General features: G+C 46.4%; 1 protein-coding gene across 9 annotated transcripts in view; it reads left to right on the plus strand.

The window, feature by feature from the left end:
- The window catches only part of LINGO1 (leucine rich repeat and Ig domain containing 1), a 3,568,664-nt gene that overhangs the window by 1,364,482 nt on the left and 2,178,648 nt on the right, over positions 1 to 25,534 (plus strand). The window lies entirely within an intron of this gene.

A 25,534-nucleotide genomic window follows, 5' to 3' on the forward strand; every position in this document is an offset into this window, starting at 1 on the left:
GGGCGTTACATCAATCACACAAAGGAGATGGGAGGAATGCTTGCAATAAGTTAAAGCGCTTATTGAACCTTTTGTTCTATAACACTAGGCAATACTAGAGTACAATGAGATGCACATTCTGATGATGGACTTACTCTACAGGGACAAACCCAATCCAGGTCCTGTGAACTGCTGGCTCTCAGCAGCTCTCTTTTGGGTGGATTCAGTTTGAGAGACAGTGTAGTCCTCCTTATAGCACCGGAAACTATACAGCAGGATGGTCCACTACAATGTGAAATGAGGATCTTATGCCAAAATAATCTGCAAACATTCAACATAATTCAAGACTAAAAGTCAAATAAACTAATGCAGGAGAAAGCCCTGTGAGGGTCTGGGTTAAACCTCAGTCGGGGTAGATTGGTGGTGAGAACGTAAAGGTCTCTAGGCCTGGACTGCCCGTTTTTTCCACCGGCCATTACCCTGTGAGCTATAGCCTTTCTTAGGGCAGGAGCAGCTGCTGGTGTCTCTGTCGCCTTCTCCCCCAGGTAATTACAGCAGGGGAAGGGGGGAGTGGAGGACTATGGGAGAGAGAAGAGAGAGACGAGACAGAGTTGCTTTTGGTTCCCAGCCCGGCCCTGGTATCTTATTAAAGGATGTTATCTAATCAGGCTTTGTAGCACTAGTCCAAGTTAGGTCAGGCACACCAGATGGTTTTGAATCTGGCTACAGGTCCAGAAGCATCAGTGTAACGATACCATCTTTAAGGACAGTGAGAACCGTCTTCTACAACATCAATATAAGCAGATTCTGTGAACAGACTGATGCCAGATGTTCTAATATAGACTTAGAGGCCAACATAGCGGGCTCCACAGGCCATTAAAGGCCCGCTCTAGTGTTAAAGGCCCGAGCCAAAGGTGAGGGCCTTTAACAAGTGAGCAGGGCTTTAATGGCTGGGAGAGCCCGCTACGAAGGACTCTAAGGTTATTAGAATATTCCACCCCTGGAGGGCGGAATGGTCTAATTTGTAAAACAAAGGCCTCAGGGATCACAAGGGGGTTGAAACCCCTCGGGCTCTGTGAAGCATTTGTTAAACATTGGAATGCTGCAGCTCCAAGCTAGTACCGGTCATTAGAAGGCCAGAGCACGCCATTGTTTTCAGTGGAGCACTCAACATTCAAATGTTCTAATATGATGATGGGTATATTAACTACTACACTTACCAGAATGTTTGATGATAGGCATTTTCTGTTGTTGAGAGATGGACATATTCCATAGTACAACAACTGTATACCATTGGGCATGTTCTGCCATCTACTCTATGGGAAATATCATCTAGTTACATGACAAACATAATACATAATGCAGCAGTGGTCACAGTCTCTTTTCTCTAGTACATCTTTGGACAAATTACAATGAGGAACCTATTCTGTTCACCAATGATTAGAAGTTGTTGGAGATATCGATGGGAATAGTCTGTGACAACGTGATGACCATGTACCTTATTCTTACGATGGCTATATTCTGCTCTACAATCATGCAGCACATCAGATAATACTGAAAAAATGTCAATTGACAGCTGCGCTCACACACCCACATGCCTGCATATATTGTGTCGCTTCCAATGGAGATACCATTACCTGGCTTGACTTCCCTCAGTAACTCTGGCTTGGGACAATGCTTCAAGCTCGTTTCCTAGCCCTAAAATATATTCATCACCTATATACGAATATGCGACGTTAGAACACATGCGATACATCGCGTGCCATTACAACACTGTTGTTACAATGACCGCATTGTTACATTGCATACCATTACAACACAGGTAGTTACAACGACTTGGTGTAGGGGTGCTGGATGTTGGAATAGTATAATTTACTATTCTAACTCCAGTCTGTGCAACAGTAGGGAAGTTGTTCGATTTTAAATCCAACACCTTCTACCCCCTACAGCAAGTCATTGTAACGACCCCTACTGCAAGTCATAGTAACAACTTTCTTTGTAATGGTTTGCGATGTAACAACGCGGTCGTTGTAACAACCGCGATGTAATGGAATGAGTTGTATCGCATTCGTTGTAAATGATGTCTCCTCCTATATACACGGATGTGCCAATTAGTTTCCCCCAGATGTTTCTCATGTACCCTCAGGCATAGGTTTCATTGGGGGAGAGAATGATGCATGCATTTTAGTTTGTAGAAGAGACAACCTGCATGAGTGTCATTTTCTTTCTGGGTAGAGTCTTGGCTTCTTGGTCTCCCAAATACTTTTTATTGCGACTGAACGTTTGCAATTTCCTGGGCCTTGGAATGCAAGCTCATGTGCTGATGTAACTGTAGGAGTGACTCTTTAGGGCTCTCATTACCAGCACAACCTGAGCAAAATCCTATTCTGCATTTTCGAGGCCACCCTCTCAGACTGTGTGTCCTGCAGATTTCATTGTTGCTGCGATACAGAGATGGGGTTATTTATAGCTGGATTGTCCTTTGGAAGGAATAACTGGGGATCGACGTAAACTGAGCATCACCTGAAATGAAGGCATTTTTAATTCATACAGGGCTGAGCCACATAAGCACAGAAAGTGCTAATTTAGGACAAGTCTCTCTCACGGCTTTGGATTGACTGGTGTCTTAAATATGTCAGGACTTCCCGCAGCGATATTTTACTACCTTAGATGGTGGTGAATGGTTGTTCGTCATAGAAACTTTAAAGGAATATGCTGCTGTTGAATGGAAATGTAGCTGCATTTATGGACATCTCTCGGGAAAATAACACAACATAGCCCAGTGGTGTAGCGTAAATCAAAATAATACATCAAAAGACAAAGCTAAACAGCAACCACGGTGCAACACCATATCATCAGAATGCAATAATGCAGCACAAAAGCACCACAGCAGCACAACATATTACCACAGCACCACCCTCATGTTAGAGTGGTAAAATGTGTTCTGCACCAGGAACTCCCTTATTTACCACCATGCACATATATTAGTGGAAGTTCGAAATATGTTGTGAGGTGACCAATAGAAGAAGAACACCTAGAATAGTAGGTCTGAGTTTATGCTGTCATTATGACCGCCCAGACAGCCACCAGGTAACATCACAGGTCAAGAGGGGCAGTGGATACAGGTGCTGCCCGGCTCCTCCTTCTCCCCTACAGCACCACAGGAGGAGCAGACAATGCTCTTGCCAGCCCTTGGCCAATCAACCCCTGCCCACACCGCTGCCCTGCTCCTACTCAGACAAAGTGGTAAGTGTCAGAGGAACAGTCCCCAGAATCTAGTAAAACATCTGATTTTCACCTGATACTTCTGCGTAGTTATTCCCCATTCCAAGCACTAAAACGTCTACTGTAAGGATTCAAAGATTCTGGGCCCCAGGTACCCCTGCACCTAAATCCACCCAGCGCTTTATGAGGGCCTTGAAATGTTTCGACTTCCACATGAGGTGCTACCGATGCATACGCTCCAGAGACACTCAATTGTATAAAATCCATTCTAGGATTGGGTTTTCGGTCACATTCCTTATCATTTCTTCTCGTATTTTTATTTGTGTTCGATATGTCGGTGCCAATGCTCTACGCGTTCATTGTTCCCTTAGACATGCATTAAGGCTGCTGTGTTGGACATGTTATGCTTATTCTTTCATATCTTTTTATGAGGTTACGGCCTCTGCATGTTTGGTTACAGTCTTCCTTCAGAACCTAATGCCAGTGTGTATTCTTATGCAGGTTAAGGTTTGAGTGCATTTCGAATTAATTCCGAGCAATTCTAGAAAGACCCCCTCAGCAGAGGTAACAGCGAGACACAGCCCTCTCTCCGACATTTCCTGTACTTGGACTTCAGGTTTCCAGTGATAAGCTGACCTCAGTGGTGTCAGGAGAGGCGTCAACCTCTATGCCCATTCAGTCTTTGGCCTCTCGGTGTACAAGAATGACCTTTAAGGGTAGCCGGAGACTTGCTTTTCCCCGGCAATCGTTTCAATACTCCACGCGTGGTGTCCTGAGGCGAATAGTGTTGTTGTTGAATCCTTATGGTTTAACCTGCATATTAATATTAAACTGAACCAGGCAGAATCGCCAGCTCAAGTCCGACCTCCATAGGCCATCAACAGCCTATGCCAGCAGAATGAAGCTAGACGAGGAATGAAAACCCATAAGAACAAGAGAAATCTACCCATGCTCGTCTCAGAATAACAGATTGTCTCAGAGTAATAGACTCCCCTGAAAACCTAGTAGGAAAAGAGGAAGCGTGACATAGATTAGAAGGCAAAGCACCCCAACTGTCACCTCTCAACCCCAATGAAGCCACCCCGGTACTCCATCAACTGGTGACTAAACCACAAAGTCCACGCAAGAGGAAGCGCCTACGCTACGTGCTCACCGGTTAATCCTGAGTAGAGCCCTACTTCAGCCGAGGATGCATGAATGATTGGGTGTCTCAGGTTATAACTGGAGCATGCGGCTGGCGCAAGGCTCTGTCGTCATCAAATGAGATGTGTGAAATGGCCCCAAGGCGATAACTCGCCGCCCACTGAAGGGCCACTCACAACCCGACAGGGGCACCCTGGATAAATAAATGCTTTCTGGAGTAAAACAAGGAGTGAAATGAATGGAAAGCTCGGAGTTCGAAGAAATGTAATCTTCATACATTTTATTAAATTCATGCGTCTTATTCCCTACGGATCCTACAGCAATCGCGCCGCTGCGATTAAAAATGCAGTGGAAATTCTTCATAGCGCTTAGGCAAGTGCGAAAAAACGAATCTGAGATTATTAGCAGCTGATGGAAGGATCCAACTATGATATCACTTTGTGTATAAACTGAAGCACAGATGTGGTTATGTTTTCTGCACTGGGCTGGACGACCAAAGCATTGGGAGCATCTTCATGAGACTAGTCCGTTGTACAGAGCATCAACCATAACATATAATATGCGTATTTACTCTTACCCAACTCAAGGATACGCCATTTATCGACAAGAGGAGAACTATCTCAGTAAACCTGCCTGCATTTGAACCTGTGACCATGGAGTCAAACAAAGATCATAGCAATGGAGGCGTTACGCCACTGAGTGACCAGACGCATCAGGTTCATTGGCTATCGACAGAATGACTTGCATATCATTGTCTCTCCTTTTGCACTTCATTCTTGAAAAATGTCTCTTTCTTTTGAGTTATTTAATTCTACATCCACAACTGTGCCAACGGCGAACGACCTTTACAACGTGGTCGTTACACCGCGGTATCTTTACATCGCTGTTATTACAATGCAAGTCGTTACAACGACTTGCACTGGATGGCGCTATACACTAAGGAATAGTATGATTTACTATTCCAGCACCTTCCCTACTGTTACGTAGGCTGGAGTTGGAATAGTAAATCATACTATTCCTAAGTCCAGCGCCCTCCAACGCAAGTCGTTGTAATGACTTGCATTGTAATAACCGCGATGTAACGTACCGCGGTCTAACGACCGCTCTGTGACGTCACATATACGTGCCAACACACTTTAATGCTATTCTAAACAATATCCTGTTTTTTCAGTACTAAGGGTCTGATTTAGAGTTTGGTGGGTGGAGGTAAGTCCGAGTACTTTATTCCCGCTAAATCGAGGGTCCTCCTCCTGAAAACATTTAGAGCCCCATTATGAGTCTGGTGGTCCTGCCACCCTGGGACCGCCGACTCTGCCAGTGAACAGCCGTTCCCTGACGGTGGTGCTGCAGTCTAGAGGCAGTAAAATGTCTTGGCAGGACCGCCATGGTCCCGCCAAGCTTATTACGACTTGCCTCACCACCACTGATTTCATGGAGGCAGTGAGGAAACAAAGGGTGCCCTACAGAGCTCCCTTGTGTCTCACTCTATGTGGATTCATAGAGGGGGGCACAACATGTTCCCCCCATCTGTGCATTCACCCAAGGTTCCAGCACAGCATGGACTTAACAGTCCACACCGTGCTGGAGCTTCCTTTGACGTTCCTCTTGCAGTGCCTATTTTAGAGGCACAACTGTGGGAGGCCAAAGGAACCACCGACCAGTGAATAAAAAAGTCATGATATGGTGGGGGGTTCTCAAACGGGTTTGGCAGTGTGGTGGCCGGCTGTATCGCCAAACTTGTAATCGGGCCCTTAGAGTGGTTTGCCAGCTCAGAGGAAAATGTCTCGCAGTAAATGGGATACTAACTGTGAAACGCGTGGCCACAGCCACATGCACTACATGGTAGCCTTTAGAAACTGGATGCATATGGTATTTTACAAGATATGTATATATGATTTTTACACAGACGGCTGTGCAAATATAATGTGTAGAACCCAACTTTCTTACAAGGATACGCATGCTGTGTGAGGAAAAAAGGTACGTAAATTCCCCCACCCCTTGTCCTGGGACCTGAACTCGTACTTTTGAATCCACCAGCAAACTACCTAATATATAATATAAGAAACTTTACAACAATCCATCTAGATCATAGTTGTGTATCAGGGTCAGCTTCGTTCCCCCAATGGGATGGCATTGGCCATACAGAGCCTCATAGTGGGTCCTATTGAAAAAGCAAATCCTGCCGACATTAGGAAATAAAGTTAGACTACTTCAGAAGGCAGGTCTGAAGATGGTGCAGAATGTACAGGGTTGGTAATGTATTCGCTCTTGTGTATGAAGATAAGACAAATCCTACTCAGATGTTATGAACAGACAGGGCGTAAAGGATCCTTCGCGGCTTAGCGCAGCTAGTCAACGACACAGCATCGCTGCTTCTTGAACTCCTCGCAACCAGCACTAACGCATCAATCCTGCTTCATGCTAATTCTAATGATCAATTTCTTTCTTGGTTAGATAAGCTTTTGCAAATTAAATACTCGGTAATGAGATGGAAATTTGCTCTGATTGCTGAGCGTGCACTATGGAGGGAAGCTTATTTTTTCACCACTACATGAAGACCGTGAAGAGAAAATGTGCGAATAGCTTGTTTGTGATGTGCATTTCCACACCGTCCCTTGGCTCTGGGGTGAAAGCCAACTATGGCAAGGTGCAAACAATCACCATGAAGACAATGATTTACAGTGTACACTAGAATGGGTGTTTTATTTTAAGGGAACACTTTCTTAATTGTGTTTATGGTTTTGCTAGAGCCTGACTCACCCCAGGATATAAAAGTGCTGTACATTACACAGCCCAGCCTTGAGTGTTCTTGGAACAATGTGCAAGGTGTGGGTTCTGGCCATTAGTGTCAATTCATTTAAACCAAAGCAGCTTCAAAAAATACCCAATGAAGCTGAGTGCCGGGCAGCGTTTTCCTCTGATCTTTGTGTGTGGGGGTGGGGGGGGGGGGTGAGGAAAGGGGGGGAGGGTCCCAAGGACACTTGTGTGAAAACAGCTGACTCCAGTTGTATATCTTCGATATAGATGGGAAAATAATGGGGCATTATGTGATACGATAGGGTCTTTTTTTTTTACGGTGGACACATTCTCCATTGAATGAGCACCTGTATGCAAATTAGTTACCAGAAACGACAACTGGGCAACTCAGGCTCAATGATTTGTGCCAAACTGTAGTGGTTGGTTTTAAAAACGGGTCTGAAATGGAATTAAAAGGAATTAATCGAAGATATCACCAATTCCAACGGTACCAAGATGTAGCAGCCTTCTACAGCTCAGGCAACCTTTCTATGTTCATCAGCTATGTTGTACCCAGCTGGAACCTTGAAAACACTTTAGAAAATGTTTATGCACACTGAGTCCATCTGAAACAGCCATAGCCATCAAAATGTGATGGCAAGAGAATATACTGTGTTATTGGGAAAAAAATCACCAAAATGATTACAGTGCCAAATGCATCTGATGTTCTGTGCCTTCATTGGCCACAGTGTCCGTAGTAATAATGCATCACGGTATAATAACCGTGAGAACACCATTAATGTGAAATGGGACAGTGTTATTTGAAATAATGACCCAGCCCATGGTATGGTACCTGGCTTCAAAATAAGTCCTAGTGGAATAAAGCCCTCATCCAAGCCATCTGCAGGCACTTATTTGACAGCATTTTCAACACTCATCTCAACAAGCAAGCATTTATTTATTTTATTTATTTAAGAAGCTTGTAAAGCGCGCGACTACCTCCAGAGGGGGTGTCCCGGCGCTGAAGACTGCGCACTTAGAGAGAGAGGAGCTTTAAAGTTAGGTGAACAGCAAGGTTTTCAATTTATTACGAAAAAGAGACTCAGAGGAAAGGAACCTAAGGTCAAGAGGTAGACTGTTCCAAAGTTTAGCTGTCATGACGGTGAATGCTCTGCCGCCCATTCTAGAGCGGCGAAAGCGGGGAACAGTAAGAAGACGTAGGTTGTTTGATCTCAGAGATCTAGCCGATTGGGAGAGCACAAGTCTCTTTCTCAAATAGGCCGGGCCATACCCATTAAGGGCCCGAAAAGCAAGAGTCAGCATCTTAAACTGAATGCGATGGGAAATAGGAAGCCAATGTAGTTTTTTACGGTAAGCCGTAATCGACTGACGGTGAGGAATATTACCTATCAGCCTAGCCGCCGCGTTCTGAACGATCTGAAGGCGTTCAATTTGGTACAAGGGGGCGCCGGCATAGAGACTGTTGGCATAATCCAGATGTGACGTGATCAAGGCATGGATGACCGTTCTACGGGCATCTAAAGGAAGATAAGGAAAGATCTTTCTGATCATACGCAATTTCCCGAAGCAGGTTGCCGTGACCTTATTAATTTGAGCTTTACAAGAAAGAGCGTTGTCGAATTGAAAGCCCAGGTTACGAGCAGTTTGGACAGGGGTGGGAGGGGGGTTGAGCTCAGTTGGCCACCACAAAGTGGCAGGAGGAATAATTTTCTGATTAAAAAATAAGACCTCCGTCTTATCAGTGTTGAGTCGAAGATGATTAGAAGTCATCCAAGGCATTGCCACCTGAAAGAGTTTACAGTACAATTGAAAGCCGGACTGTTATAGGGACATTTTACCTGTTTGCTTTACCTATGTAGGCTCAGAGACCAATGGCCAAAATGTGCAAGGTCTGGTGTGATATTCTTCTCTTTTGTTAAAAAAGAAATGTGTCCAATCTCTGTATTCAGAATACCCAGCCAGACTCAGAGTAATCATTGTAATAGTTAACTACATGCAGGGTTCTAGTCTTAACACCAAAAGTATCTTAGATCTTTATGAGAGATAACGCACCGATCATTAAAATGTCGCTCAGAGAGATCTTCCTGGTATGAGTGGGCACACTCAAAGGCTACTCTTGATCATGCACATAGACCCTGAGCGCTCTTGACCCCGGCTCAGTCAAATTTCACAGCCCCATAAGAGACAAAACACAGACAGAGTTTAGCTCACTATGAAACATGGATTCATTCACAAAGAGCTTTATTCTCTGAATTTTAATGTAATCTAGGGTATTCATAATATAGGGGATTTATAAAGTGCATGGCTACCCGGAGGCTTTCCAGACCTATACCATCCAGCATAACCCTAGAACGGATCCGATATGGACACTGAGGGAAAATCTAACAAACAAACAACTAGGTCTTGAAGAATTTTCCAAAATAGGTATTGAATCAATTTGGCACAATTTGAGCATCAGAGAATTCCACATCTTTGGAGCCAGGTACTTAAAGGAACGGCCTCCCCATCTTGTTCTGCGGATTTTTGGTGTTGTTGCAAGAAGTGCAGTCACTGATCTCAGGCATCTTGCAGAGTTAGAAGGTTCAATCAGGACACGTAGTAAGTGGGCCTTTTGTAATGAAAGGCCCTATGAGTGATGTTGAGACCTTTAAACTGCACCCGCTACTCAATGGAGAGCCACTTGAGGTGAGCCAGTTCCCTTCTTGCTGACTGCTGCCTCGGAATATTAGCCGGGTCTGCGTCCACTTTAGGGGTCTGTGTTCGACCTCATGGTCACAGGTTCAAATTACAGCAGGCCCACTCAGCCTTTCATCCTTCTGAGGCCGATAACATGAGTACCATTGAGTTGGGAGACAATTAACATCTGTTATTCAGCTCCAAGATACCCTTGGGTGAATGTGTGCTTTACAAATAGACGTTATGTTATTAAGAAGGAGACGAGCAGCCACATTTTGAATGACGCAAAACCTTTTTTTCATAGTGAGGGGAGCCAAGATGTAGGGAGTTCATGTAATCCAACTGGGAGATAATCAAGGCCTGTACGATGAGTCTTCGGGAAGTACCCAGTGTCATTCAAATGTATCCACTTCATAATACAAAGACAAATTCGTAACTCTCTGCGATCTGCTATTGGTAGCACCCAGAACCGCATGGAGGTTTGCAGCTGTATTACTCAAACCCAAACTACCGAGGGGTTTTCTCTTGATAATACCTACTTTCACTTAAATATCTGCAGTGTATGGTAATATCAATTTGACTTGGGGCTCTGCTGTTGGGACCACCAAGAGCCCCTCAGAGAGCTGCAGTTCACATTATGTACTCATAACCTCATTCTTGACAATACCACGAGTTCTCTACACATTTGTTTGGAAGGAACTCAGCCTCACAGCTCTGTGATTCATAATACCCATAGGGATAGGCTAGAGGTTTTAATATTCTACCAGCTAATGGCAGAGAAAGGCCAAGTTTAACAACGAGAGTTTATGCCCCATGACTTCTTTTGCCGCATAGCAAATTGATATATGGGCAAACCCATTCCCAGTCAGAGACCCCACTGAGCAAAGCACCTAAAATGAAAGCGCTTGATAATCTGCACTGTATGCACGTTAGTTTATGAATGTCATCTTCCCTAGAAGGCAGCGCTGACACTAGGTTCGCATGCCGGAGCATGCCCATTTGTATCCCAGGGAACCCTTCATGTTCCTACTTACACTATATGATCTCAGCTAAGTGAGTTGAGAAAGGTCTAATTTGTATGAGGAGCGCCTGCTCCTCTTGGGTCTGCACTGGTGACGTCATATTTATGACACAATTAGTAGAGTGTACTCATGCTTTACATGTTTTCAGTGAGCTTCTTTAAAAAGTATAGTCAAGTGTGAGTGTTATATCTTCCTTTAACCCTTATCATATTGGGGACATTATTTTATTTTTGCAGTTTTTTACAGCAGAAACTCAGTCTAGGGGCATCGGAGCACTTTACATGAGCACCAGTTACATCACACAAGGTCAGATTTATGCTTTTAGGCACTGGGAGGTTAATTGATTTGCTCAAAATCACAGAATGCTGAGCCAACACTGAGGCTTGAACTTGGTTCCCCATTTCAAGAGTCAGGGGGTCTGGCACCACATACTCTCGCCCTCACATATAAATGTTGAGGACATGGAAGCTGTGCTGTGGCAGCGTGTGGTATATAAATGTCAGCTGGTCAGTCAGTCATAATGAGAAGACTAAGAAAGGGTTGCTACACAAATTTAACAATACATCAAACAGCGGCAAAGGCCAATGCCATGTGCCCACATTTTGGCTGATCATGGACGGATATTTACTAAGACTAAACAAAATCCTATCTTCATCCGACTTCAAATTCATAGGTATATCTCCCTTAAGGAGTTCACTGCCTTGTCCTGAACACTGTTTCTCAGCAGCGGCTCCACCTCTAAGGCGGAGGAGCGCTGCCCCACTGCTCTTTGAGCAGTTGAAAAGGAAAATGAAAATGAAAATGATAATAACAGTATGTTATAATTTTATTTTTCCATTGTCAGGCAGGTTTACGGGGAGGGCAGGGCGTGGCTGTCCTCACAGCCAGCAGGGGAGGAGTTGTTGGGGCACTTAAGTGCGCATGACAGGTTGGCCGGCCAAACAGTCATGCACACTTAGCATTTTCTCATCCCAGCTGTTTTGCACAGCCTGGGTGGAGAACATGCACAGGCTTCTACTCCCTGTCTGAGCACTGAACCATGATGCTCAGACCATTCACGGCGCAGCTGTCATGGTGACAGCAGCGTCATGATTGGCTTAGGGAAGCCTGTGTGTGCTTCCTGCTTCTGGTAGGAACAGAAGAGGATGGAGGTGAGGCAAGGCGGCGACTGGCGGCAAGGCAAATAACTTTTAATTTATTTTTCTATCCCACCACTGCCTCACCCGTACTACCACCATCCGCCACTGCTGTTTCTCCTATAGTGACCAAACTCCCTACAGAAGGCAGCAGAGAGTGGACATACTCAGGTACTCAGATTGAGTGTAAAAGTTGTTCAACCAGAGCCAATAGCACCTCATCTTCATCATAAATAGTATTATTAAGAAATGGAAGGAGTCTGGTTTGAGTTGGTTTGACAGCCAGTCCCACAGCAACTATTGACTATTCCTTGATGTGGTTGAGGTGCTGCTAAACAACCTTGAGGCTCTGTGTGTCAATAAGATTGCCCATGAGGCAGAGTAAGCTGTCTCAGTCGACACCTGCCAGCTTGAGCCCAAGGGAACAGCTCAACGTATGAGGGCAGAAAGGAAGATAAATGAGTCTCCGTCAGGAAGCAGCAGCCAGAAAAGTGGATGCTCAATGGAAAGATAGTGAAGGACACAATAAAACCGGCTGCCATTTTTCAACATCCAAGCTTTCACCTTCCATGTGCCTTGCTCAGGGCCGGACTGGTCGTAGCAGGCACTGGGCATCCCCCGGTGGGCCGCCAGGGTGGGGGCCGGTTTTGTGCCCCTGGGGGGCTGTTTTTGTTACAGGGCCATTTTTGCAGCACAGCTGAAATATCGGCCTCTGTTACAAAATCGTCCAAAACCGGCCCTGGCAATGAGCTCGGGTGCACCCCCCGGGGCCAGCCGAACACTTTTCCAGGGCCGGTTTTGGTTCCCAGTCCGGCCCTGGTCTTGCTACCCGGCCTGCACTTGGAGATTACTGGTTTGATGATGCATAGTGCAGGCGAGCGCCATTGGAAGAATCTGCCTTAAAAGCACCTCTGTCACCACGAAAAATGACGGGCACATTTGCTCACCCCAATTCTCATCACATCTTGCCCCTGTCCATGGGGCCAGATGACATTGTAAGATCCCTGGGTGGCTCACAGCGCTGGCTGTCCCCCTAGAGGCAATGGAACCATACTCCTGCTTCCTTGTAAGTGATGTCATCTGTGTGTAGATGGCATGTCGTGCACTGGTGCTGCTCAAACTTCATGAGTTCATGTCAGCCACAGGATGCCACAAGCTTGCTGCCCGTGGAGATGCACTGGATGCCCGTAGGGCTAAGCTCCGCCCTCGCATCTTCACCATGGCCCTAACACATATGCCCAGGTTCATGGTACTGTTTCTGGAGAAGGAACCCCTTTGTCTTGGGCAGTAAGCAAGCAAAACCCCAAATGTAATAACTGCCGGTTCCAACATGGAATGGCTGCAAAGTGGGCAGAGCCAAAATGTGAACGACACTTGCAACGAGCAATCACTGAGTCGGGCTGACCCATTATCCCTCAGTGAGCCGGTGATATGTGTACGGGCAGCCTTTTCTGCTGTATAACCAACTCGGACTTCAAAAACGGGGAACTGCTGGAAGTACCATGGCACCACGAGTGTTTCTGCACATTAGTGATCACATCCAAATCTGATGTATGAAAATTCCAGAGCACTGCATGTTATTACTGGGACATGCCCTGGTATTACCGCTGCACTTCAAAGTAATACAGCAAATATTTTCATAAGTTTTTGAAAAAATGGCCTAGGTATGCACAATATCAAATAAAAAATATGAAAATAATGTAGCATACCGGGGAATGCACGAAAGAATGTGGACTTCTCCAGATCAGCAGCTGAATGGAGCTTATGTAAGCCTGATAATAACTGACAATGTTTGCCAGTCATGTATTTAAACTGGCTATGATCTGAAAAAACACTGCTTTGTCGATCTAGACAAAAAAGGTATCTACAAAGAGAGACATAATGAGCCACTGTGGAATCATACTCGGTGCTTCGCACAAAGTAAGACTAACATGAAAGGAGAACCAAGGTATATATAAAATATATGTATTTATTTCTAAACACTCTCTACTAATCTCTTTATGAGATTAGAGCACAAGATACACAATATTAAAGCACTAAAAGGACAGTAAATAGCACAATATATAATGGGCCCCAGGGGGAGACCATGCCATATATTAAGAAAGTGGTATAAGAACCACGACTTGACTAGACACAGTGCCTAGAGCACTTAGAATCGTTGAGACCCCAAGGAACCACCCAAGGTAGTGACACAGGGGACCCACGGGGAACGCGTGCAGTATGAGAACACAGCCGTGAGCTCCATACAATCCTATGGGAAAGTCGCAGTTAGAATTTCAAAGATTAAGGACACTTAGGAGAGGACTTTGGGCAAACCCTTACAAACTTAGATGGTTCTAAGGCCAGCACCCATGTGAGCACCGGAGTACTCATGTTACCTAGCCAAGGGAAGCCGGGTGCATAAGTGTCAAATGGTGTTGGGAATTTTCGATATTTTCTATGGCGAGATGCAGCAAAGTGCTGCTGCCGTGAAGAGGAAAAGTGTCCGGTGTGATCCAAGCCTGGGTCAGAGATATGAAGTACCTGAAAATTGAGGGGCAGAGGCTGGGTCACTTACCAGTGACCAGGGGCTCGGTAGACGAATGCCCACCAATGTCGGGTGCCTCAGGTGCAATGAGGTGAAGCTTGACTCCACTGCCACGGGGACCAGGAGATGTCGACGATGACCAAAGTCCACAGGTGAGCTGTCCCACAAAGGATGTCGAGTGCTGGGGGGGGTCGGTGTCCGGATTGGAGACAACAAGCCTTGGCAACAGCAACCCACGCGGTGAGAGTAAAAAGGCTTCAGTGTGGACCAGCAAGGTCCTGTGGACCCCTCAAGTGATGGAGAGTCAGGGCACATCTGGAGCAACTAGGTTAGCCCACTGAAAGTTAAAGTACCCTTTTCAGGGACCCACAAGTCGGACAAGGGATCGCAAAAGGACCTCAAGAGGAATCACTAAATACCAGCCCACGGAACACTCGTGGAGTGTAGGCCAGTAATCTTCGGTGGAATCACTGCTCAGAGTCTGGACTACAAGTAGCCCAAAGCATAGCCTCAGGGATTGCCAAAAAGCATATGCTGCTGCAAATGTGCACGGTGTCCAAGGGTTCGGGTTGCACTGTCCCCACGAGGGCTTTGGATCTCAGGTTTGCTGAGAGCACGGATCAGCCTCAGGAAGCTTGGAAACCCACATCCTGTGCTGCAAAATCTTTGGAGTCCTTCAGGAGCTGGATAGTTACAAACCGGACAGATGCGTCTTTGGTGCCTGCCTTGCAGGGGAGTAACTCCTTTACTCCAAGGGAGATTCTTCGGTCATCAAACGTCGTGTAGATAGTTGAAGTTCTGGCATTCTGTAGCAGAGTTTCATCCTGGTAAATCTAAAGTCCTGTAACCAGGGGTTCCTACTTTATACCCAAGGAAGGGGTGGGACAAACTCTGGGGATCCACCTATGGGAGGGTGAGGACAGAGGGGTGGCTACACCCATGTCCCTTGTACAGTTTCACGCCAGAGCAGGGGCTGATAGCCCCTGCAACTTGTTTGAGCTGGACTATGCACAGGGACACCCAATGTGCCCCAAGTGCAGACATCAAAGCACTCTTGGAGTGCACCCACCCAGCCCCAATACACTAAAGCCTGTGGTCACACCTCCCTGTGACAGGAAACCTATTGTTCAGCCGTTCCCTGCTGGAGTATTGTCCAGCAGCAGGAGGGCAGACTCGTGTCTGTGGCTGGCAGCATCCATTTTGTGATGCCAGGGCTTGCAAAGCTAGTACCGGGTGTACCGTGCTGTCATGTTTCTCCCGCTAGTAGGGTGGAATCATACCTCCCACACCAGTTACTGGTGTGAATGTATGATTCCAAGGTGTTTGACACCAAACACAACATGTTTCCATGTTTCCTTTCATGTTAGTCTTACTTTGTGCGAAGCACCGAGTATGATTCCACAGTGGCTCAAAAGTGCATGGCTACCCGGAGGCTTTCCAGACCTATACCATCCAGCATAACCCTAGAACGGATCCGATATGGACACTGAGGGAAAATCTAACAAACAAACAACTAGGTCTTGAAGAATTTTCCAAAATAGGTATTGAATCAATTTGGCACAATTTGAGCATCAGAGAATTCCACATCTTTGGAGCCAGGTACTTAAAGGAACGGCCTCCCCATCTTGTTCTGCGGATTTTTGGTGTTGTTGCAAGAAGTGCAGTCACTGATCTCAGGCATCTTGCAGAGTTAGAAGGTTCAATCAGGACACGTAGTAAGTGGGCCTTTTGTAATGAAAGGCCCTATGAGTGATGTTGAGACCTTTAAACTGCACCCGCTACTCAATGGAGAGCCACTTGAGGTGAGCCAGTTCCCTTCTTGCTGACTGCTGCCTCGGAATATTAGCCGGGTCTGCGTCCACTTTAGGGGTCTGTGTTCGACCTCATGGTCACAGGTTCAAATTACAGCAGGCCCACTCAGCCTTTCATCCTTCTGAGGCCGATAACATGAGTACCATTGAGTTGGGAGACAATTAACATCTGTTATTCAGCTCCAAGATACCCTTGGGTGAATGTGTGCTTTACAAATAGACGTTATGTTATTAAGAAGGAGACGAGCAGCCACATTTTGAATGACGCAAAACCTTTTTTTCATAGTGAGGGGAGCCAAGATGTAGGGAGTTCATGTAATCCAACTGGGAGATAATCAAGGCCTGTACGATGAGTCTTCGGGAAGTACCCAGTGTCATTCAAATGTATCCACTTCATAATACAAAGACAAATTCGTAACTCTCTGCGATCTGCTATTGGTAGCACCCAGAACCGCATGGAGGTTTGCAGCTGTATTACTCAAACCCAAACTACCGAGGGGTTTTCTCTTGATAATACCTACTTTCACTTAAATATCTGCAGTGTATGGTAATATCAATTTGACTTGGGGCTCTGCTGTTGGGACCACCAAGAGCCCCTCAGAGAGCTGCAGTTCACATTATGTACTCATAACCTCATTCTTGACAATACCACGAGTTCTCTACACATTTGTTTGGAAGGAACTCAGCCTCACAGCTCTGTGATTCATAATACCCATAGGGATAGGCTAGAGGTTTTAATATTCTACCAGCTAATGGCAGAGAAAGGCCAAGTTTAACAACGAGAGTTTATGCCCCATGACTTCTTTTGCCGCATAGCAAATTGATATATGGGCAAACCCATTCCCAGTCAGAGACCCCACTGAGCAAAGCACCTAAAATGAAAGCGCTTGATAATCTGCACTGTATGCACGTTAGTTTATGAATGTCATCTTCCCTAGAAGGCAGCGCTGACACTAGGTTCGCATGCCGGAGCATGCCCATTTGTATCCCAGGGAACCCTTCATGTTCCTACTTACACTATATGATCTCAGCTAAGTGAGTTGAGAAAGGTCTAATTTGTATGAGGAGCGCCTGCTCCTCTTGGGTCTGCACTGGTGACGTCATATTTATGACACAATTAGTAGAGTGTACTCATGCTTTACATGTTTTCAGTGAGCTTCTTTAAAAAGTATAGTCAAGTGTGAGTGTTATATCTTCCTTTAACCCTTATCATATTGGGGACATTATTTTATTTTTGCAGTTTTTTACAGCAGAAACTCAGTCTAGGGGCATCGGAGCACTTTACATGAGCACCAGTTACATCACACAAGGTCAGATTTATGCTTTTAGGCACTGGGAGGTTAATTGATTTGCTCAAAATCACAGAATGCTGAGCCAACACTGAGGCTTGAACTTGGTTCCCCATTTCAAGAGTCAGGGGGTCTGGCACCACATACTCTCGCCCTCACATATAAATGTTGAGGACATGGAAGCTGTGCTGTGGCAGCGTGTGGTATATAAATGTCAGCTGGTCAGTCAGTCATAATGAGAAGACTAAGAAAGGGTTGCTACACAAATTTAACAATACATCAAACAGCGGCAAAGGCCAATGCCATGTGCCCACATTTTGGCTGATCATGGACGGATATTTACTAAGACTAAACAAAATCCTATCTTCATCCGACTTCAAATTCATAGGTATATCTCCCTTAAGGAGTTCACTGCCTTGTCCTGAACACTGTTTCTCAGCAGCGGCTCCACCTCTAAGGCGGAGGAGCGCTGCCCCACTGCTCTTTGAGCAGTTGAAAAGGAAAATGAAAATGAAAATGATAATAACAGTATGTTATAATTTTATTTTTCCATTGTCAGGCAGGTTTACGGGGAGGGCAGGGCGTGGCTGTCCTCACAGCCAGCAGGGGAGGAGTTGTTGGGGCACTTAAGTGCGCATGACAGGTTGGCCGGCCAAACAGTCATGCACACTTAGCATTTTCTCATCCCAGCTGTTTTGCACAGCCTGGGTGGAGAACATGCACAGGCTTCTACTCCCTGTCTGAGCACTGAACCATGATGCTCAGACCATTCACGGCGCAGCTGTCATGGTGACAGCAGCGTCATGATTGGCTTAGGGAAGCCTGTGTGTGCTTCCTGCTTCTGGTAGGAACAGAAGAGGATGGAGGTGAGGCAAGGCGGCGACTGGCGGCAAGGCAAATAACTTTTAATTTATTTTTCTATCCCACCACTGCCTCACCCGTACTACCACCATCCGCCACTGCTGTTTCTCCTATAGTGACCAAACTCCCTACAGAAGGCAGCAGAGAGTGGACATACTCAGGTACTCAGATTGAGTGTAAAAGTTGTTCAACCAGAGCCAATAGCACCTCATCTTCATCATAAATAGTATTATTAAGAAATGGAAGGAGTCTGGTTTGAGTTGGTTTGACAGCCAGTCCCACAGCAACTATTGACTATTCCTTGATGTGGTTGAGGTGCTGCTAAACAACCTTGAGGCTCTGTGTGTCAATAAGATTGCCCATGAGGCAGAGTAAGCTGTCTCAGTCGACACCTGCCAGCTTGAGCCCAAGGGAACAGCTCAACGTATGAGGGCAGAAAGGAAGATAAATGAGTCTCCGTCAGGAAGCAGCAGCCAGAAAAGTGGATGCTCAATGGAAAGATAGTGAAGGACACAATAAAACCGGCTGCCATTTTTCAACATCCAAGCTTTCACCTTCCATGTGCCTTGCTCAGGGCCGGACTGGTCGTAGCAGGCACTGGGCATCCCCCGGTGGGCCGCCAGGGTGGGGGCCGGTTTTGTGCCCCTGGGGGGCTGTTTTTGTTACAGGGCCATTTTTGCAGCACAGCTGAAATATCGGCCTCTGTTACAAAATCGTCCAAAACCGGCCCTGGCAATGAGCTCGGGTGCACCCCCCGGGGCCAGCCGAACACTTTTCCAGGGCCGGTTTTGGTTCCCAGTCCGGCCCTGGTCTTGCTACCCGGCCTGCACTTGGAGATTACTGGTTTGATGATGCATAGTGCAGGCGAGCGCCATTGGAAGAATCTGCCTTAAAAGCACCTCTGTCACCACGAAAAATGACGGGCACATTTGCTCACCCCAATTCTCATCACATCTTGCCCCTGTCCATGGGGCCAGATGACATTGTAAGATCCCTGGGTGGCTCACAGCGCTGGCTGTCCCCCTAGAGGCAATGGAACCATACTCCTGCTTCCTTGTAAGTGATGTCATCTGTGTGTAGATGGCATGTCGTGCACTGGTGCTGCTCAAACTTCATGAGTTCATGTCAGCCACAGGATGCCACAAGCTTGCTGCCCGTGGAGATGCACTGGATGCCCGTAGGGCTAAGCTCCGCCCTCGCATCTTCACCATGGCCCTAACACATATGCCCAGGTTCATGGTACTGTTTCTGGAGAAGGAACCCCTTTGTCTTGGGTAGTAAGCAAGCAAAACCCCAAATGTAATAACTGCCGGTTCCAACATGGAATGGCTGCAAAGTGGGCAGAGCCAAAATGTGAACGACACTTGCAACGAGCAATCACTGAGTCGGGCTGACCCATTATCCCTCAGTGAGCCGGTGATATGTGTACGGGCAGCCTTTTCTGCTGTATAACCAACTCGGACTTCAAAAACGGGGAACTGCTGGAAGTACCATGGCACCACGAGTGTTTCTGCACATTAGTGATCACATCCAAATCTGATGTATGAAAATTCCAGAGCACTGCATGTTATTACTGGGACATGCCCTGGTATTACCGCTGCACTTCAAAGTAATACAGCAAATATTTTCATAAGTTTTTGAAAAAATGGCCTAGGTATGCACAATATCAAATAAAAAATATGAAAATAATGTAGCATACCGGGGAATGCACGAAAGAATGTGGACTTCTCCAGATCAGCAGCTGAATGGAGCTTATGTAAGCCTGATAATAACTGACAATGTTTGCCAGTCATGTATTTAAACTGGCTATGATCTGAAAAAACACTGCTTTGTCGATCTAGACAAAAAAGGTATCTACAAAGAGAGACATAATGAGCCACTGTGGAATCATACTCGGTGCTTCGCACAAAGTAAGACTAACATGAAAGGAGAACCAAGGTATATATAAAATATATGTATTTATTTCTAAACACTCTCTACTAATCTCTTTATGAGATTAGAGCACAAGATACACAATATTAAAGCACTAAAAGGACAGTAAATAGCACAATATATAATGGGCCCCAGGGGGAGACCATGCCATATATTAAGAAAGTGGTATAAGAACCACGACTTGACTAGACACAGTGCCTAGAGCACTTAGAATCGTTGAGACCCCAAGGAACCACCCAAGGTAGTGACACAGGGGACCCACGGGGAACGCGTGCAGTATGAGAACACAGCCGTGAGCTCCATACAATCCTATGGGAAAGTCGCAGTTAGAATTTCAAAGATTAAGGACACTTAGGAGAGGACTTTGGGCAAACCCTTACAAACTTAGATGGTTCTAAGGCCAGCACCCATGTGAGCACCGGAGTACTCATGTTACCTAGCCAAGGGAAGCCGGGTGCATAAGTGTCAAATGGTGTTGGGAATTTTCGATATTTTCTATGGCGAGATGCAGCAAAGTGCTGCTGCCGTGAAGAGGAAAAGTGTCCGGTGTGATCCAAGCCTGGGTCAGAGATATGAAGTACCTGAAAATTGAGGGGCAGAGGCTGGGTCACTTACCAGTGACCAGGGGCTCGGTAGACGAATGCCCACCAATGTCGGGTGCCTCAGGTGCAATGAGGTGAAGCTTGACTCCACTGCCACGGGGACCAGGAGATGTCGACGATGACCAAAGTCCACAGGTGAGCTGTCCCACAAAGGATGTCGAGTGCTGGGGGGGGTCGGTGTCCGGATTGGAGACAACAAGCCTTGGCAACAGCAACCCACGCGGTGAGAGTAAAAAGGCTTCAGTGTGGACCAGCAAGGTCCTGTGGACCCCTCAAGTGATGGAGAGTCAGGGCACATCTGGAGCAACTAGGTTAGCCCACTGAAAGTTAAAGTACCCTTTTCAGGGACCCACAAGTCGGACAAGGGATCGCAAAAGGACCTCAAGAGGAATCACTAAATACCAGCCCACGGAACACTCGTGGAGTGTAGGCCAGTAATCTTCGGTGGAATCACTGCTCAGAGTCTGGACTACAAGTAGCCCAAAGCATAGCCTCAGGGATTGCCAAAAAGCATATGCTGCTGCAAATGTGCACGGTGTCCAAGGGTTCGGGTTGCACTGTCCCCACGAGGGCTTTGGATCTCAGGTTTGCTGAGAGCACGGATCAGCCTCAGGAAGCTTGGAAACCCACATCCTGTGCTGCAAAATCTTTGGAGTCCTTCAGGAGCTGGATAGTTACAAACCGGACAGATGCGTCTTTGGTGCCTGCCTTGCAGGGGAGTAACTCCTTTACTCCAAGGGAGATTCTTCGGTCATCAAACGTCGTGTAGATAGTTGAAGTTCTGGCATTCTGTAGCAGAGTTTCATCCTGGTAAATCTAAAGTCCTGTAACCAGGGGTTCCTACTTTATACCCAAGGAAGGGGTGGGACAAACTCTGGGGATCCACCTATGGGAGGGTGAGGACAGAGGGGTGGCTACACCCATGTCCCTTGTACAGTTTCACGCCAGAGCAGGGGCTGATAGCCCCTGCAACTTGTTTGAGCTGGACTATGCACAGGGACACCCAATGTGCCCCAAGTGCAGACATCAAAGCACTCTTGGAGTGCACCCACCCAGCCCCAATACACTAAAGCCTGTGGTCACACCTCCCTGTGACAGGAAACCTATTGTTCAGCCGTTCCCTGCTGGAGTATTGTCCAGCAGCAGGAGGGCAGACTCGTGTCTGTGGCTGGCAGCATCCATTTTGTGATGCCAGGGCTTGCAAAGCTAGTACCGGGTGTACCGTGCTGTCATGTTTCTCCCGCTAGTAGGGTGGAATCATACCTCCCACACCAGTTACTGGTGTGAATGTATGATTCCAAGGTGTTTGACACCAAACACAACATGTTTCCATGCAGCCGTTTTAAAGTTAGCATTTACCGCGAGGTAATGCACTTAAGAGTATATGGTATGGCTGCATCACAAACAATCCCGGAATAGAGGTTCCAAAGGCTGCAGAGGGGCTCTGCTCATGCAGGTGCACCCTCTCACATAAAACCCAGCACCCTGCCTTCAGGATTGATAAGGCCTGCCATAGAGGTGACTGATGGTTTATATGTGCAGTGATATGGATAGATATAGGGAACCTATATCTAAGTAAGGGGTGCATACACCACCTTACACAGGCTGCTGTAGCAGACCTGTTGTTTCATTTTGAATGGTCTCCCAGGGGTGGCATAATACATGCTGCAGCCCCTGAGAGGCCTCTGGGGTACCTATGGCCTGGGTATATAGTATACCATATACTAGTGACTTATAAGGGTACCTTATAATCCAGTCTGAAGTGTACCTAAAGTACATGCAATCCATTTTAGAGAGAAAGCAGCTAGGCTGGGGTCCTGGTTAGCAGGGTTCTAGCCAGACTAAGTCGAAAAACAGTGGAGCATCAGCAAAAGAAGTTGGGGTAACTATAAGAAGCAGATCCTACTCTCCTACATACAGCATGATTGTTTCATTCATGAGCTAAAAGTGTTGAAACAGCAGTGTTGCAGCACAGGCCATAACAGAGCATTCAGTCTATAGAATATCTGTTTTCTTTACTTTTCAGCATCCATATTTTTTTTCCTTCACCCTTCCCAACATATAAGAGATACAGGTCATTCTGCAATCCGTAAAGCAAGCACCAGCAGGTTTAGTATGTTACTTAGCTCATCCCTTCCTCGCCAGAATTATCCCTCCTAAACTCAAGAGCAGAGTGTGACGTCTGCTGCTGAAAAACACAATCTTGATTCTACCGTTTGTGTAAACTTTAGGAAGATTACCAAACTTCCTGTCCTGGCCAAAGTGACAGAAAAGATGGTTGTTCAACAACTCCAAAATCCTGATGCTCACAACTTCCGCTTTATCTTACGATCTGGGTGCCAGCCATTGCCTAGCAATAAAAGTACTCTTTTGGGACGATATTCTGAGCTGGATGGGTAAGGATGTCAGGTGTTTTGTGATGACACTGGACCTATTGGCAGCATTTGATGCTGCCAACCAGCAGCTGCTTCTTTAGAGGAATGAGGGAGGTCTTCCGTGCCAACAACACCACCTTGAAATGGTTCAACTAGTCTTCAGTTACAAGTTAATTAAGTCCATTTACACCCCCCTCAGTTAACCTAAGCTGTGGGATTCCACTGCCACAATCCTTTTCTATATCTATATGCTTCCTTTACTCAGTCTGTTCCAGACCACTGATTTCTGGGTACAGTCATATACCGATGACACTCCAATCTACATTTGGTGTTTCAGTTCTAATGACAACATCTTACTGTTCAAAACTTGCTCATTAAGATAAAAAGAACTGGGCGTGGCTTGACGCCCAAGGAGTATGGACGCGTCTCCGTGAGGCTCCCGGTCCCGGAGCGGAGAAGTGCAACTTTGTGATGATTTCTAAGGAGGCAGCTGGCAGCAGTTAGCATAGGAAGTGCTCCTGCATCGCGTACCATGGTTTTAGAACAGTTTTGAGACGATTACTTTGCCTTTATCAGGTAATCTGTGTCGGCTCGTCTCAGCAGCAGCGTGACCGCCATTTTGTTTTTTCGGCGGAATGGCTTCTCCTTTTGCGAGTTTCCATCACAAGGCGACCTAAGGACATAATTCCAGTGGCAATCGGAATCTCCTCCATTCACGATGTTCGAATGACCGTATCTCCTGTTTTTTTTTCTTTTCTGGTGCTGTTTCTACCTCAGCCTGCATGGATACCAGCAGTGGCCGCCATCTTAGGTAACGACTCGTCTCAGTGCTGATTGGGTCTGCACAATTTTGCTCGGAGCCTGCGAAGTTTCCTGCTGTCACTCTTCAGGACCTTTTTTATGACGGAATGTATCTCTGACAACCGCCTTGGCAAATGACTCCTGATCTTCAGCCTCGCCCTGCTCGCTGATTCGCGACCAGCTACTGCGCATCACAGCCGGTGGCTCTTTCTTCTTCTTTCCTTTTTTTCTTTTTTTTGTGTGGCGTGCCCTGCTACTGGCCCTGATAGTTGATGGGTAGGACACGGGGCGCTCATACCAGCCCGTCCCTGCCGCCACGTTCCTTTATCAAAAACTCTACTTTATTCTCACAACTCTCCAAATTGGAAGATTCGCTGTTAGCTGAGGAGGTAGACAAGCATTCAAAGATGGATTCTGCACCCGCTACAACCGCCAAGTCGAACGTGAAGAGGCTAAAGAAAGACCCTCCCTCGCCTCCCAAAGCATCCTCGGACATCTCCATGGAACTTTTGCTACATGAGATAAGGGCTCTTAGACCCTTTATGGAGGAAACAAATTCCACACTACAAGCTCTCTCTGATAAGTGGGGGCAACTTGATACAAGGCTTACAGTGGTTGAACGCGATGTTGCCACTTTCATCGACACTACTAAAACGGTTCCTGTCATACACTCGCAAATCACCACCCTCCAGAAACAGGTCGAAGACCTCGAAAACCGTAATCGGAGGAACAACCTTCGTATTTTTGGTCTGGGGGAGGGACTTGAAGGAAGCGACCCCATTGCGTTCTTTAAGACTTTCCTCCCTAAAGTCCTTCACTTGCCAGACGGAACTTTGCTTAACATCCAGCGAGCCCACAGGCTGGGGCGCGCTCCTTTGGCGGGCTCCTCTCCCCAGCGACCGAGGGGGGTCATTATCTATTTCCTAGAGTACACGGATCTGCTAAAGGTGTTGGCGAAAGCCAAAGCCCTCCAGCGCGTCACATGGTCAGGTTCCACACTATTTTTTGCGCAGGATTACTCCAAGGCCACCGCTGACCGACGCAAAGCCTTTCTGAATCTTCGACCTGATCTTCGTTCTATGGGGGCCAGATTTGGCCTCTTTCACCCTTGTCTTTTCAAGGTCACGTACAATAATAGAACCACGACTTACGAAGACCCCGGACGTCTGCAGAGCTTCATTGACTCACACAGGATGGATGCCACCACCTCTGCTGGAGCATCCTCCTCACATAGTGTTTAATTGTCATTCAACATTTGTGCTTTTCTATTTTTCTCCTTGCTCCACAGTTTTCTCCATTCGCTAGGCGAAGATGTTTCCGTTTTATTATATACAATAGTACCAGTTTTTTGTGCTGAGTTCCACTGCATTGATGATTATGCATTGTTACAGTAATGTT

Source organism: Triturus cristatus, chromosome 3_1, assembly GCF_964204655.1.
Source record: "Triturus cristatus chromosome 3_1, aTriCri1.1, whole genome shotgun sequence".
NCBI lineage: Eukaryota > Metazoa > Chordata > Amphibia > Caudata > Salamandridae > Triturus > Triturus cristatus.